Source organism: Lonchura striata, chromosome 2 (assembly GCF_046129695.1).
Source record: "Lonchura striata isolate bLonStr1 chromosome 2, bLonStr1.mat, whole genome shotgun sequence".
Lineage (NCBI taxonomy): Eukaryota > Metazoa > Chordata > Aves > Passeriformes > Estrildidae > Lonchura > Lonchura striata.
In genome coordinates this window covers 14210441-14226224 of record NC_134604.1, presented here as the reverse complement: position 1 = coordinate 14226224, position 15784 = coordinate 14210441, and the positions used below count along the sequence as shown (strand labels likewise).

The following is a 15784-nucleotide window of genomic DNA, read 5'->3' as shown; positions in this document are numbered from 1 at the left end:
AAGCGGGTGCTCCGGGAGTTGTGCTCCATGGAATGTGTGGGGAGCGGGGGATGCTCCGGGAGCTGTGCTCCGTGGAGGGAGGTGTGGGGCATGGGGATGTTCTGGAAGGTGTGCTCCATGGGGAGCAGGGGATGCCTGGAGGATGTGCTCCGTGGAGGGACGTGTTGGGAGCAGGGGATGCTCCAGGAGCTGTGCTCCATGGAAGGAGCTGTGCGGCACACGGAAGACTCGAGCTGTGCTCCTTGGGATGTGTGGGGTGCTTTGGGGTGCACCGGGAGCCCTGGAGGCTGCGCTGTATGGAGCGGCACATGGAATGCCGTGACTCGCGCCGTGGTGCAGGGGATGCCCGGGGGCTGTGGTATATGGAGGAATGTATGGGATGCCATAGGGGATGTGCTGGGAGGAGGCATGTGTGGGCTGTCCTGGGCCGCAGTGTGGTGCTCCGGGTGCTTGGTGGAGGGATGTGTGGGATGCTCGGTGGCGCGGGGGATGCGCTGGGGCTCTCTGCTGTGGGGAGGCGTGTGTGGGGTGCTCGGGGCTGTGCTGGGCTGTGGGTGCACACCGGGGGGAATCTGCTGCCCTCAGGTGTGTGGAAGCGCCTTCGGGCCGTGCTGGAAGAGGACAGTGTTGGGTGGACCAGAGAGGTGGTGGTGAGATTCCAGTCTCAGTGAGGGGTTGGGACATAGGATGGGAGGGGCTGTTGGCTTGGGAGTGAAGACTGTCCTGCCGTAAAAGTGGGGCGGGAGCTGTGTGTGTGTGAACTCTGTGGTTGAGCTGAAGTGAGGGGCTGGGGCACAGGGATCCACAGGAGGGAATGCAGGGAGTGGGATACACGGTGAGACGTGCAGTGAGAGGGTGGGAGATGGTGTGTGGGATATTAGATCACCTGGGACGTGCCGTGAGGAATGGATGGGAGGCTGTGGTGCAGGAAGTACTGAACTATGGGCGTCTGCAGGAAAAAATGTGGAGAGCTGGGTGAAGAAATGAGTGTGAGGTTGGCTGGGGAGAGTGGTGCATGAAGGGAAGCATGTGAGGAGCTGGGACTTGAGTCATTGTAAGAAAGAGATATGGGAGTGGGACTGGGGAAGCACTGGGGGCCAGAATATAAGGTAGGAAGTGCTTTCAGCAGGATGGAGGTGGTGCACATGGTCATGAGGGAAATTTTAGGGCTCCAGAGCTGTGAAGCAGTGTAGATAGATCAGGGGAGCAGGAATCCAGGAAGCTAAGCCTGTAGTATCAAACTAGTAGGTGGGATACTAAGTGTGGGAGGGGATCTTGTATATGGGGATTGAGGGGAAGAAGAGCAGTATCTGTCAAGGCCGGGGAAATGTGTTTATTTGGAAGGATTCCTACTAGGTAGAGGAGAAGCTCTGCGTGTGTAAGCATGAGAGGGAGTCTGTGCTCTGGCTGGCTGCAAAGAGGGATGAGAGGCTAAATCTGAAGTTTCGTGAGGGTAAGGGTTAGATGATGAGGAAAAAAAATGAATAGTGGAGACCCCAAATGCTTACGGAAGAGGTGGGACAGGTGGATGCATGCAGGCAGCAAGGCTCCTCTTCTAGGATGAGAGAGAACCCTGTATTTCTGTGTTGTCCAGCCCCCTGTCCCTGTTCTCTGTGTAGGCGATGAGTTTAAAAAGGCCTCTGAAGATGGAGCATTTGGGAAGTGGAAGGTGGATATTGCTCAGGGAGGGTAGACAAAGCATGAGGAGACAGATGGGAAAAATCTGATGTGACAGTCAATTGTGGGTTGCTATTTGGGTGTAAAATATTAAGGTGGGATGATTACATGATTAGTGCTTTAATAGTAAACTACATGAGAAATCAGAAAATTACCATGTAGCAAAGAAAAAATGAAATAAGTATCAGATGGGAGCTAGTTGTGGAGTGATTCAAAGCCCACCAAGGTGAAAGGAAAGACTCTGAAGCTGGTCTGGAACTGTGAACCTCATTTTTGGGAGAGTGACATCAAGTCTTGTAGCCCTTACCTGGTAAAGTAAACCTTCTCCTTGGTCTGGGCAGAGAGGAAAGCGTTGTGGCAAGTCAAGGTTGTCTCCTTAAGCCTGCTTGTTGGTGACTGGTTGCTTTTCTGTCAAAACACACTTGGAGGAAGCGGGGGAGACAGCTCTCTCTGTTTTTAGGGGTTCCAGTGACATTTTTATTTTCCTTGAAAGTATTTTGTCCTTGGTTTCTCTGTGAAAAGCCCACACAGACATTGGATGCTCTGAAGGATCCTTAAATGTATTGAGCTTTAAAAGCATGAGGAAAAAAAAGTGATACAGATTTCTTTTTCTGTTTTGTTGGAGTATTTGATCAGTGATTGCTCGAGATATTACAGTAACAACTGTTGGAAAGGTAGTCAAGGCATAATATGAAATTAAATGAAAGAATTAACATACTTAAACAGCTGTATTCCCACTTCTTTTTGTTTACCTCTCTCCTGCTTTCTGAGGTCTGTCATGGCCAGTTTCTGGCTCAGGTGGGGTGTTACAGGTGTGGAACCGGGAAGTTGATGGGGGCACACACAGAGTCGTTTTGTGCCCATCCCACGGCAGAGGAGCTGTGCTTGCAGGAGTGCATCCCACGGCACAGGGATCTGCTTTCTTGCCTGAACGACAGGGGTTGTTTTCCTGAGGTTTTATAGCCATTTTGGACAAGTTGGCATGATGGCTCTGTTACGTGGTGTGGATTTTTTTTTCCTTTTAACAGTGATCTCCAAAGAGATTATTTTTAATGAATGTGTCCTTTTTTTCTTACTCAGTGCATAAAAATGGCTCAAGGGCTCATATTCTTTCCCTGTCTCCCTTGCTGGCCTCTCCTCAAACAACAAAAGAAAGGCATCTTTCTCTTTTTGACTTGGAGTTAGCAACGATGTTAGTTTTGGGATTTTGGAATTTTCTCAGTGGGGCAAGGGCGTTTTTGTTTTGTTTTGTGGTTTTTTTTCTAATCTGTTTTTTTTTGTGTCGGGATTTTATTGTGGAGAGGGGTCTGGGGATCTTGGGTCTCACTGCACTTGTGTGAACTCTTAACACCTTAATTGAAGGGGTGGAGATGCTGAATCACTAACAAAGACCTCCTTTATCCAAAATGTTAATCAATCATTGACGTTAAATAAGTGTGAACAAAACCAAGCAAAAAAAACCCCCACCCTAAACAAGTTTTTGTGTAAGTCCCCCTCCCATTCAGCTGCTCATCTTTGGTCAGGTTAACATGATAAATTATTTTGGAGATGTACTTTGTGCCTGTGCACTGGTTTTTGCAGTGTTTGGTAAAAGTTCTGTTTATGACTTCCCAGTGTAGTTTTCCCAATACATATTATTTAGCTTCTAGATGTCTGAAGATGTTCTGGGAGAAATTGTGATTTGCTCTGGTGTGGGGGAGTAGCTGGACTATGATAGTAGTGTTATGACCATCTTTTTCTACTCTAGGATTTTTTTTTTTCCTTGTTTGTTTTGGGGAGGTATTTTGCTTTTTTCTCTTGTGATGAGTTAATTTGTTTATTGGTCAACAGAATCTTCTAAGCTAGGCAGGACCTGAATTTTAATATGGAAGAAAATAAATAGATTCCTGGTTCTACAACCAGAAACTTTGTAGATCTCTTCTGGATATTATGAATACAAAGGGTGTGGACTCTTTCTTCCCTGTGCTTTCCCCCTCCTTCCCCCGCTCCCCCCCCCCCCCCCCCCATCTTACATTTCATCTTTACAGTTCATGTGCTTGGATTGTTTTCAGTTAGGGTTAGTCCACAGCCAAACTGCATTTGTCACCAAATACCCAAATATAGAATCTGAGGCGACTGTAAGCCACAAGGCTAAAATATTCATATACTAGAGCTTTTCTGAGCAGTTTATATGTTTGATGTGGATAAGAATGGAGTACCTTTGATCCATATTTCCCAGCTATTCAAAGGCTTGCTATACTGCAGCACATTGACTTCCCATACCTATTTCTACATGTTTCTTCCTTGATGCTGTTTTTTCCTCTGAGTTCTTGACATGCCGTGTCAATTCTCTTCCCTCACAAACCCTGCCTATGGCTTAGAATTTTGCTGGTCTTTCATAAATTCAATAGGAAAAAACCCCAACCCCAAACAGCAACCTCAACTTTATCCTGTGAAGTAATTACAGTCAAGTGAGTATTCAAATTAATTCCTATCTTAAATGTGAGCTGTGCTACCTTGCAGGGCTTTTTCTCTTCTGTTTTGTAGAAGTTTGTCAGAATTTCTTCATAGCAATGCAGGCAGCCTTCATAAAATCCTTCTAACTCGTTTGTGTGGCCTTGGACTTCACAGAAATCTCTGTGCCTCCCTAAGGTCTGTGGTCTGTTTACATAGATATGAAGTCCTTTAACCCAGCAAGTTTTGCTGTGGGCTTGGATTTCCTGCTTACAAGCTCTGCTGGAGTCCCTCTAGTCTTCCTGCTGGCAAAATAAAGGTGTTAACTCAGTTTTTCAGAGCAATTTTTGAATGGAATGAGATTTCATTGCCGAATTTTTGTTCAAGCACTGCTCTGCCTATTGTATTGAATTTAAAAGAGTGTTCCCCTACAAACCCATACTTGTCTGTTAGGTTGTTATTTTTTTTACTGCTTTAAAAGTTTAATTGTTTTGGAGCTTGACATCCTTTGTAGTAGGGACTATACAAGTCCAGAAGAACAAGAACTTTATTCATAATTAGGAAGTCCAGATAATCTTGAACAACTTGAACAAAAAAAAAAATCAATCTGTTGGGAAATTTCTGAAGGGTTGCCTTTAAGATCATGCAGTCTCATAAATGCTGGTTAGCAACAATAGGTGACATTTCATGTGCTGAATCCAAGTGAACTGTTCCATTCTTAACTTTTGATTTATAGTTTTGAAGAAGCAGGGGTGTGCTTTGTGACTGCACCCTTATCTGTGGGCTGAGCTGCTCTCTGTTCCTATTCCTGGGAGCACTTCCTTCAGTGCTAGAGCTGGGTTTTGAGGAGTCCTTGGTGCTCATCTGCTTTGACTCTGTACCACCCCACTGTGTGTGCTGGTGCTGCTGTTTTGGAGCAGCTGGATGCTGGAACGGATCAGGGAGCTGATCTGGATTAGAAGTAGCCTGGCAAAGAAATGATGATACTTAGCCTGCATCAGTTTGCCAAACTGGTTTGCTGTTTGGCCACAGGCACATCAGACAGTGTGGTGCAGGGGTGGGAGTAAATACTGGTACCAGCAGTTCTCTAAGCTGGCATTGCAGCCAAAAGGAATGCTCAGCTAACTGTATCCCTAAGAGACTGCTAAACTTGCTAAATGTTTTTTACACCTGTTTGTTACAGCTTCCCTTGCTTGAGAACAGTTCCTCCAGCTTACCTTGTTCTTTGTGCCAAAAATCATCTCTGAACGTATATGAAAGGTATCAAAAGAGAAGCCCTCTTTAAGAAGTTTTAAGCAGGGCCAACAGAAGAGTGTGGTGGCTTTGCTATGGAAGAGTTTCTGCTGCCTCAAGACTTTCTGATGATACAGAACATGTACTGTAAATTGATGATAGACTATTTAGTATGGTTGCAATTAGGCAGTGAAACTCCTGCTGTGAGAATCTTGCTGAGGAGCAAGAATTCGACAAGAGTTAAAAAGCATCAGATGTCTTTAGGAATATGAAGAATATTCGTAATCAGTGGCAGTAGAAATTTTGGAAGAGATATTAAGCTTGTGGTCTAAACTTTCTTTTTTACTCTGCTCTAGCAGTTGTGCTTCTATATTGGGAAAGGGAGGGATGGAATAGCCTGTTGTGCCTGGGTTTGCTGCAGGGTTCTCACACTCCTCTCTGAAAACTTGTGAGACCCACTGTATGAGATGTGCCACAGGCTTCTGGTTGGATCCTGGTGAACCATCCTGAAATCTGGTCTGAGTTACTAAATTCTGGCTATCGTGAAGTGCTGCTTCACAACTTTTTGCATTTTCTTTATTCCTACTTTTGTGGGTTGTTCTTACTTGCTCTTTTCCAGAGTTGAATCTGAGCACTCTGGTTTTGATCTACTTTGACAGCACTAATTGAATTTATTTAAAATACTGTTATGAAATTGCAGTTAACTATATCTGAAGAATGAATGCTATCTCTTTAGAGAGATCCCCTTTTTTTTCAGACACACTTAAAAGCAGAAGTGCGATTTTCCTTGTTTGGCCTCCAAGAAAATGCTTGTGGAATTGGGAAGGGAGATGAACCAGTGCACCTGTAAGGTGTTTGGCCTGTTTGTTTTTTAAAGCCTAGGCAGAAACAATGAAATCCTTTTGAAGGAAGGAAAAAGTACCTTTTACCACTGACTTGATTTCTTTCAACAAAGAAAGATGGAGCAATGTCCTCTGAGATTTCACTGAAAATTGGGTGCTGTAGTCTTGAAAAAAATGCTGGCTTTACATGCTCCTTAGTGGTACAGTCAATGGCATAAAGAGTGGATGATACACAGAATAATTTCGCTGCATATGGAATCGAGGGAGAGCTTGCTGTTTTCTGCATTGAGTTCAGAGCAGTTGTTGTTCAGGCACAGATAGCCACACAGCTGCCTGTTCAGCTCCTAGCACTGGCAATTACTCTGAGCTGGGTGTCTTGTTTTCATGGCTGTTTGGCCTCTTAAGAAAGCAGTGTCTCTGTGATTTTCCTCCTTGGCTTTCTGGTGAGGCTCTGTCTGCATAGTAGCAGAGCAAGAGAGCTTTAAATCACTGACCCCACCTTGTCAGTGGATGGTCTCCGTGTGCCTGTGGTTGTCCTCTCTGCCTTCTGAACAAAGGGTGCAGATATCTGTTTTACCGTATCAGCGGGGTGGCTGGGGCCCTTGGGCTCTTTTAAAGCCAGGGTTGCTTGGATTTGGTGGCAAACTTGGGAACAGAGCTTGGCTCTTAACGTGCCTGTGATTTATCTACTCGACCATGTTACTTACGCTCTACAAATTGCTTTAAGTCTGTGAGTCTGCCTGTGTATGTTGTGTCAAGCTATATTTGCCACCTTTGCAGTGTGTACAGAGTTGTGAAGACCTGAACAAAAATCTGGTTTAGTGGTTCACTGATATAAACACTAGGCAAGATCAAGCAGTGCAGACCTTTTTTCAGGTTGCTCAGAGCTCTGCTTTCTGCATTTTGCTAAACTGACTTCTTCAGGTGTCTTTTATCACTGTTCCACTGCCTGTGAAATGGCAATGTTTTATCTATGTACCAATCTGGATTTGTTTGAGGATTGATTAGAAATGTATTTGCAGTGTAATATAAAACCAAGTTGTAGCCTGTTGAGGTGATCAGCCACAGCCTCAACAGGGACAGCTGGTACAATGGACCCATGTATGGAGAAACTCTTTTCAGGAGTTCTGGTGGTGGAATGGAAGTTTTCCACCACATTTTATATGTATGTATGAGAAAAAAGGCAAAAACTTCAGGTCAAAATTATTTGACAGCTTGTTAGCAAGAAAACACTTTCTTCTGCCTCTTGAAAATAATAATTTTATATATATATGCATATATACAAAAAAATATTTAACCTTCTTGTAGTTGGGGGATAGAAGGTTGAAACTGTCAGGCAAATAGCCACCATCCAGCAGAAATGCTTCTGAATGCTTTAGTGAAAGCCAGCTTTGATTTGACAGTTATGAGGCTTTGAAAATAGCGCTGTGTTTATACAGCACAGTAAATACTTTGAAGTGCGTTAGGCTGTGCTGTACATGCGTGGCTAACTAGAGGAATATTAAATGCCTACATCTTGTGTTGAGTGAGGGAGGATCCTGCAGCAATTGGAATTGCATGCTCCTCGTACTTTTATAAGATTGTGTCAAAGCAGTAGATTTGATAATAGACCTGATTATACAATTGCTTAATTTCTTGTCAAAATAACATTTCTACATGCAGTGTTCCGAGATCTTTGAGGTGACCTCATGTTATTTATCAAATGTCAGTTTTTCATCCCAGCAGCTTTGATATAATCGTGTAGCATCGTGGAGTACCGTGTACATGCAGTTTTTGCTTGCTGGAGTTCTTTGAAGTGCCTTACTCCTTAGAAGAGTCATTGCTGTGTGGAAGATCCTGCATTTAATAACTGGGAAGCCAGTATGGAAGCACTGCACTATGTCACTGAGGGTCGTGCTGCCTCTCACATGCCTAATGTGGGTCTAAAAGCGAAGGAATGAGAGATTCAGTGTACCAGGGACAAGCACACCCTGGCATACATTTTACTCAGCAGTAAGCTGCAGGGGATATAGTAAATCTTCAGCCCTGCTCCCGTGGGAATGCTGGGTTTGTGGTGTTGAGCTTCCCCAGGTGCCTGAGAACAGCAGGAGGGCTTCTGTAAAGGAGCAGAGCAGAGGGATGGCTGTTGGTGACAGTCCTGAATGAAAACTGGTCTGGCAGGCACTGCTGGAAGGTAGTGATGCTCCAGGGAGCCTTGGAAGAGGGCTCATTTGGGAGGAGAGAGGCAAGAGAGCTGTAAAAGGTGAAGGTTAACACGAAGGAAAGTGTATGGCTCGCCCCCAGCAATTCCGACTGGTGTCGTGTGTCATGTCCCCTTGCAGCAGGGTGGGGAATTACTGCTTGCTGTAGCACTGGGTTTTTCTCAGAGGAGCTCTGTCCTGTACTGACCCATCCCAGCCCCACTTAGCTTATGAAAACTGACAAGATTGCAGCCCAAGGACTCACGCCTGAGGATTGCTTCTTATCTTTCATTCTGGAAGCCTGTTGAAGGGATGCCGAAAGGGAGGGAAAGAGCACTTGGGTTTTTTTCTGTGCTGAACTGATTAGTGACTTGCTCTTCCCAAGCCTTTTGTTTAAGCAGTGTGGTGTTAATACTTGTAAAAGAACAAACTGCTGTCTCCTTTGTCCTGTCTCCCCATCCGGTATTTCAGGATATCTTCCCCCAGCCCCTTTCAACAGATTAATTTGTAGAGAATAGCTTGTTGGCAAGCTTGACATAGGTGTCTTTTACCTGTGGTTGTTCATGCTGATGTGTCTATTTAAATTTTTGAAAAAATGAACCCAGAGAAGTAAGGGGAAGGAGATTGCTTGTGGCTTCTCCTAACTCCTGAAAAGTAAATGAAGTTCTGACATAAGCCAAAGCTATGAAAGCGGACCATAGAGAACTCTCATTACCCACTGGGCTCGTGCATGCAGTGCTGACCGATGCTAAGGCTGTTAACTGCTAACATGATAACATGCAGAAGTCTATCATATATTAGGGAAATACTGTTAAAATGTTTCTTGAAAAATCCCTTATTGCTCGAGCTTTTGATCTTTATCGGTGTTCACAATAGCTGGGGCTCTATGGCAGCCCGGCTGCTGCTCAGGTAAGCGACGCTCCACGTAGGGAGCTCCAAACTCCACTTGTAAAGTACATAGACTGCTCCCAGCACTGCTAACAGAGGTGGAGCTGAAGTGATGTTGGCAGCTGCGCTGGAGTGTGCCAGGCTGAGCTGAGGTCAGCGCGATGTCGTGACAGGGTGCGCGACGGCGTCCCCGACGCCCCGGTTGACCCGCACCTGCCAGTGCCACTGCTGCTGGTGAAGCTGAAATGGCAGGAACACTGAGGGGAAGTGTTCATAATGTTCCCGTACAGAAGCAGATAGCTGTAGCTTAGGCTTTGAGGGTTTTTAAAAGAATTTTTCTTTTGGCTTTTTCCCCAGACTGATTTCTGGAACTGTGTCAGAATCTGCCAAGAGCTTGTTCCAGTCCCAAGTGAACCAAGTAGTTCAAGTGTTTTTTACATAATAGCAGATGGGAAATCGAAAAGCTCTCAGTGTTTGTCTGTGTGCACCTTGAATCTGATCACCGGTGTCCGTAACTGTCTGTCTCCTCCGCTGCTTTGGGGAAGGAGCTGTACAGAGTCAGAAGCTGTCTAGGACAGCCGTGCATCCCCACGGGATTAATAATGCACTGAGATGTTGTTAAAGACATTAAAAATAAAGTTTAATGCACATACAGTTGTCTGTTTGACAAGAAGTGTTAGTGCTATTCACAACTCTTGAAAGTTACACTTGTGAGAGTAGCGGGCAACATGTCTGTTGCAAAAGACTGTTTTAGAATGATTTTTTAAAGTACCTAAAAAGAGTGATTACTTATACAGCCTTTATATCATGGCTACTGTTGGTTATCCATGTTCTTGTCAGAAGGAAGAGAATAGTTGCTAGAGATACCATTTTCTCAGAAAAGGGGATAGTGGCATGAGAAACTTATAAAACACTTAATTCTCTGAGCCTTTAAGTTTGTATTATGCTTTGTCAGTGATTGTCTTCATTGCACATTTTAAGGATGTAGAGCAAAAGGTTGGATTTTCTGTGGCCTTTGTTGTTTTGAATGGACTTCAGGAGAGATGTGCTCTTTGGGAGAGGTCCACGTGTGTGGTGACAGGGGGTGGGGGGAAGTATGGGAGGAAAGGTGTCTGTACGGTCTTACTTGAGAGGTGTGGATGGGCAGGCACAGGTAGGCTCAGCAGAGCTGCATTTTGTGGCCACACTGTACTGCATTTTCATGGGCCTCATTAAATATTCTTTGAGTTTCTGGGAGGCTTATCCTGTGGTCCTAAATTCTTACATTAAATGAATAAACTCAAGGAATTTCTCTCCACAAAATGGCATAAAATCTTGCATGCCCTTTCCCCATCTGTGTCTGTTGGTCTTCAAGGTGCTGATTTTAGGCAAGTCTCTCTTTGCTCAGCCCCTTTCTCTGTGCTTCAGGGCTGGAGGTAGTTGTGGGCAATAACCTACTCATTTAGAGTTCAACAGAGATGCTTACACCACATGTGGAAGAGAAGGTAATTTCCCTGTGGAGGTTGCAGTGCTGCCTGATAGAGATTGTGTAGCCCTCACATTCATGTCACCTAAGCTTATTTTGCTTCAAGTTCTTGATTATTCTGTTTATTGAGAGTAATTTCTGGAATAAAACTGTGAGCAGAGAGATAATGCTGTGCAGACTTTGGAATAGCAGTAATTTCTCTGATGTGGTAAGATGGAATTCTCTGGGAGACTGTGAGAACTTTGTGTGTAATTTTTATGTTATGACATAAGCATAGGAAAGTCCATGCTGTTTCAGGATAAATCAGGACCATCTAGAAACTGATGACTGGCTCTGAGTTGCTATCTAATCACCTTAGATGAACAACTTATCTCTATCTACCCTTAGATTATCTGAAGGTACCTGAAGTATTTTCTGCCCTTGTTTTAAGAAAAAGGGCAGAGAGACCTGGCAGAAGATGGGCATCAAATGTATTTCAATAAGTCTATCCATGCCTTTGGCATCAGTCAGCACTGCCTCCTTTGTGCCAGTGAGCACCTGGACACCTGGTAGGATGAAACAGGAAAGTTGTTTCCTGAATAGTATACATATCTGGAGTTAGTTTTCAGCTGTATCATAAGTGCTGGAAGGGATAGAGTTGGATAGGCTTACACTGGTTGAATTTGCTTTCCTGGGTCCAGTGCAGAGCTGGTGTGCAGAAGGTAAGGTTGCATTTTTTGACAGACCTATTTGAATGATGTTGGGGTCAATTCTAGTAGTGTGATAGCCATGTGCTTTATCCATTCCTAGGAAAGGATGAGGAGGACAGTTTTTGCTAGGAGGCAGAGACAGATTTAAAGGTGTATTTATTAGGGTAGGGAGCCCTGTCTAAAAATTAGAACTGCTTTGAGGGGTTGAAGTGTCTTGTGTCCCTAAATCCTCAAGTGTCATAGGGAGATGTGTGGGGTGTAGAATATTCATGTCATTTTATCTATTTGCTTTTACATGATCTTAAGGAAGTTGGACAGCTCAATAAAGCTTTGAATTACACTTCCTGTGTCCTCCTTGCTTGCCAGTCACTCTCCTTATCAATGAGGTGTGTAATCAAGTACGTTATTAAACAGCAGCTTATTAAAAAGTAATGTGCAGCTCAGCTGCAAGTGTGTAAAATAAGCAAATGCTCAAAAAAACTGGTAAGTGCAGCACGTGATGAAAACCAGTAGTAGCTCTTGGGTGTAATGGAGTCACCTTTTGCCAGTGCAGCTATTCTCCCTCTCATGTGGTTGAATGAGGGTCGGGGAAATTGGAGGTGCCCTTCCCAGTAAAAATGTGCTGAAGGAGCGCGTTGGCTGATTCATTGCCTTGCCCCACCTCTGGGTCGCACAGGGAATCCACTGGTGGATGCACTGGCAGAAGTTTGTTTCCTGGTGGCTGTCAGGATCAGCAGTTGCTCAAATACCTCCTGCTGCTGCTATTCTTGGTTCCTTCTAAAGCTTCTGTTCTTCCCTGAGCAATCTTATTCCACTCTCTCTCCTTCCTTACCCACTCCAGTGTCACACATACAATTCAGGGTGGAGGCTCAGTTTGCATTCAAAGTTATCATTTGTTTTCTGCAGCAGCAGGTCTCCAGCCTTTTTTCTTTTTCCATGCTGATTTTGAGCTCTCGCCACCCTCAGTCCAGCACAGACTGACAGTCTCAGAAAGGCCAAGGGGAAAATAGCAGTGTGCTCTTTCTTGTGTGCAGAGAAAGGTTTCTTGCCTTTAATGCTTCATGTCACAGTCAGGCCACAAGTCTGATACTTTTATCTACTTGGTATGCCTTTATTTCATCTCTCCACATTCTCCTTCTCAAAGAGGGAGAAAAGACTGAAGTGAATCAGTGATAACTACAGCTGTTCCTGCTGGAATAACCATAATGCTATATACCTCCAAGTATTTGACCACTTCTCACTATCAAGCTTCTTCAGCTTAAGACCATAAAATAGGAATTAGCAATTTTGAATTTTTTTAAAATCTTCTATTTGCAATACAGTAATATTGTGGCTGGTTTGTAGATATAGAGGAGTGGTCAAAATATTTAACTGAAAGGTAAACTAAGATGTGCATTTGCATCTTGTTAGTTACTCTGTGGTAGCTGCTTGTGTCCATGCTCTCAGCCTTTTGCTTCTTAAATTCATTATGAAGCAAACTGCCTTGTGCTGACAGGGCTGAGACCATGCAGGTGAGCAGCAGAGATGGGACACTAGGGAATGGAATTACAGTGCAGTGACTGGGTAGCCTAAAAGATGGATAGTGCCCCTCTTGCAGTCCTCAGCTATGGTCTGTAAGGCGGTCCTTCCCTGCCAAGCTGGGATTGAATGTTTCAAGGAATAGAGCTCTGAGCAGTGTTTGTGATAGATTCTCTCCATCCTGATGTGTGCTGGTGTTCACACGCCTTCCTCTTCAACGGAAAAGGTGATTTCTGTCCCTGCTCTGGTAGAGGTGTGTCAGTACTGGCACTGGCATGGCTTAGCCAGTGTTGTTTCGTTGGGTGGGGCAGGGGAAAGGGGAGAGGAGATAGAACTGGGTAATTGGATTCAGGGATGATAGTGCTGCTGTGGTGAGTTCTACTGGATGAAGCAGCTTGTTGGGATAGGTGTTTGTTTCAGCTTCTGTCTGCAGGTGTGACTTGGCTAGATAAGGATGGTCTATCACGTTGATGATTTCATTGTTTGATTTGGCTGGACTGGGTGGAGAATGTAGCTGCATTGTTTGGGGCCAGCTTTGTAGTTTGGTTTTGTGAAGTGGATTACATGGCAGCACATTGCTACATTATTAAGGTGAAGCTGCAGTAGATGATAGTTGGAGAATGTTGGAGGGAAGAGAATATGCACAGGCTTTCACAATGCATAACTAGTTGAGCCTCCAGCTCCTGTGTTTCTGTTAGGAGGTCTGGTCAGCAGAATGCATTGGGATTACACAGAAAAATTTTGGTAGTGATTTCAATATGCAATTGTACTTTTAACTGCAAGGCTGTCCATGCTGTGTAAATAGCTGAGAGTGCTCTGAGACCACACTGGCCTTGACAGTGTGAATGTTACTTGGATTCATTCTGTCTTGCAGCCTCTACAGTTTTCACAGTGGGTGAGGTAGAAGCTGGCAGGTCACTGCTGTTTTTTTTTACTAACCTCAAATTTACCAGTAAGCCAGTCTTCAGAGCCTGTGTTTCCTTTATATTGCTGAAATTTCAAGCACTTAGACTTGCTTTGGATTCTCTTTCTCCTGTAGGGTATGCAATGATGTGAATTAAGAGCTGCCAGAGCAGTAGATAGTGCTTCCTCCTTCTAAAACCTGCCTGGTTTTCCCCTAGATGTGATTGCCTGGCTTTACCTGATACTTGATGTTTCTGTTTATACATTGGCTGGCTGTGGAGGAGGTTGCATATATGAAGCAGAAGAGTTTGGCAGGAGTTGCTGGGCACATTGTGAGGGGAAGGTGAGCCTTTGAAGAGAGATGGGTGCAGAGAAGGGAAGGTGACATGTCCAAGCTTTGTGCCAGCTTCTCTTAAGCACAGATGAGCTCATGGGAATCCATCTGGCTAAACTTGGGAATGCTAAAGCAGGTCTGCCCTATTTCCCCTCCATGGGCAGCATGGATCTTCAGAGTCTTCCAGTCTGATGGTGGCTTCTTGGCTGCTGATAAATCTTTCCAGGCTGAGCAGAGGCTTCCCCTTGGTAGTTCAGAGCAACTTTTAATTCCTCTGCTTCTGTGGTTGAATGCATGGAAGGGGTACACAGCGTGGCTGTGAGTTCTTGTTGGTGAAACTTTTTCTTTCCTTTTTCCAGGTGACTGTTTTTTGTGAGACAAGTGGTTTGCAACTCATGGCCTCCATGATGAGTACTGCAGTGTCGTGACACCAGGGGTCTTGGTAAGCTACTTGTTGGAAAAACAAGGATCCATAATATCTCCATGAGGGCAGATCCATATGTTTTGTCTCTGCAGTTAAAGTTTGAATTAATTTAAAGCCATCTAAATTGTAGGCTGCAAACAAGTGGGATGGGACTACATTTTCACCTGTTCTCACCTCCTCATCTGAGCTTGTAATGATAGTGATGTGGTTACCTGATCAACCAGGTCAAGAGAAAAGTCCAGCTGAATAGAAATTTCTGTTGTTCCTCTTGGATTAGTTCCCATTCAGCTCGTTCCCTGATGTGGTGAGAATGAGTAGCCAGCTGAACCATCCCATTTCTCTATAGTCTTTGCCTGCCATACCCTAAAGCCATCCTAAAAATACAGCCTTGGATGTAGCTTTCCAATGTGTCTTGAAAAGTGGTTTGACCACTCACTGTCACTGACCCTACCTCTAATTTTAAAACAATGATACAGGCTTTGCTATGGCAGGCAGACTCCTGCTGCAAAAATACATTTCTCTAGAGCTTTTCCATTATTGAACCCTAGATTCCCAGGCATATATGTGTTAGAAGTGCATTGAGAAAAATCATGAGACATTCTATTTCACGTTATAGAAGATGGTACATTCCCTGTGTGCAGAAATAAGAAGCTGAGGAAGTTGAGCTGCTGTTGTTCCTCCAATGAATATATTGATGTATCCTTTATAGCTCTCTCTAGTAAGAATAAATTTAAACTGAAATTGGAAAACACAGTTCTCTTGCACAGTGCATCACTTTTAGTATATGGAAGATGTGTATATAGAATAATAAAAAAGTAAGGTTAAAAAATTGTGGCATTCTCCTCCCACCCCTGGGTGAAGTACTTGAAAGCTTGGTGATGTCAGGAATACCATGTAGCCAGTGTGATTGTGATTCTTCATGTTTTCTCATTGCACTGTGCAAGACTGGGATCCTTGAGACAATTCTCACCTTGTAATAAAAGGTAATATAATGTATAAATATCCAAATGGAAAAGCAGAGGATTAAACAACCAGAATACTTAAGTTCATCATGCAAGCATCTACGTTCTGCTGTAAGCATCAAGCTCTGCTCACTGTTATACTGTTACTCCTGTTCTCATCTTTTTTTAAGCTGGAATTCACTGTATTTTCAGTCACACCTGCACCTTAAGTGAGGGTGCAGAAATTTCACAGAGTT

The 15784-nt window shown here is 44.2% G+C and overlaps 1 protein-coding gene across 11 annotated transcripts in view; it reads left to right on the top strand.

The window, feature by feature from the left end:
* BCL9 (BCL9 transcription coactivator) overlaps positions 1-15784 on the top strand; it is a 58003-nt gene that overhangs the window by 28715 nt on the left and 13504 nt on the right. For 7 of the 11 annotated variants that reach the window (XM_021541486.3, XM_021541479.2, XM_021541436.2 and 4 more), the window contains exon 2: positions 14522-14604. The gene's annotated coding sequence lies outside the window, so the exon portion shown is untranslated. The other 4 variants (XM_021541509.2, XM_021541517.1, XM_021541499.3 and 1 more) reach the window with 3 other exon arrangements.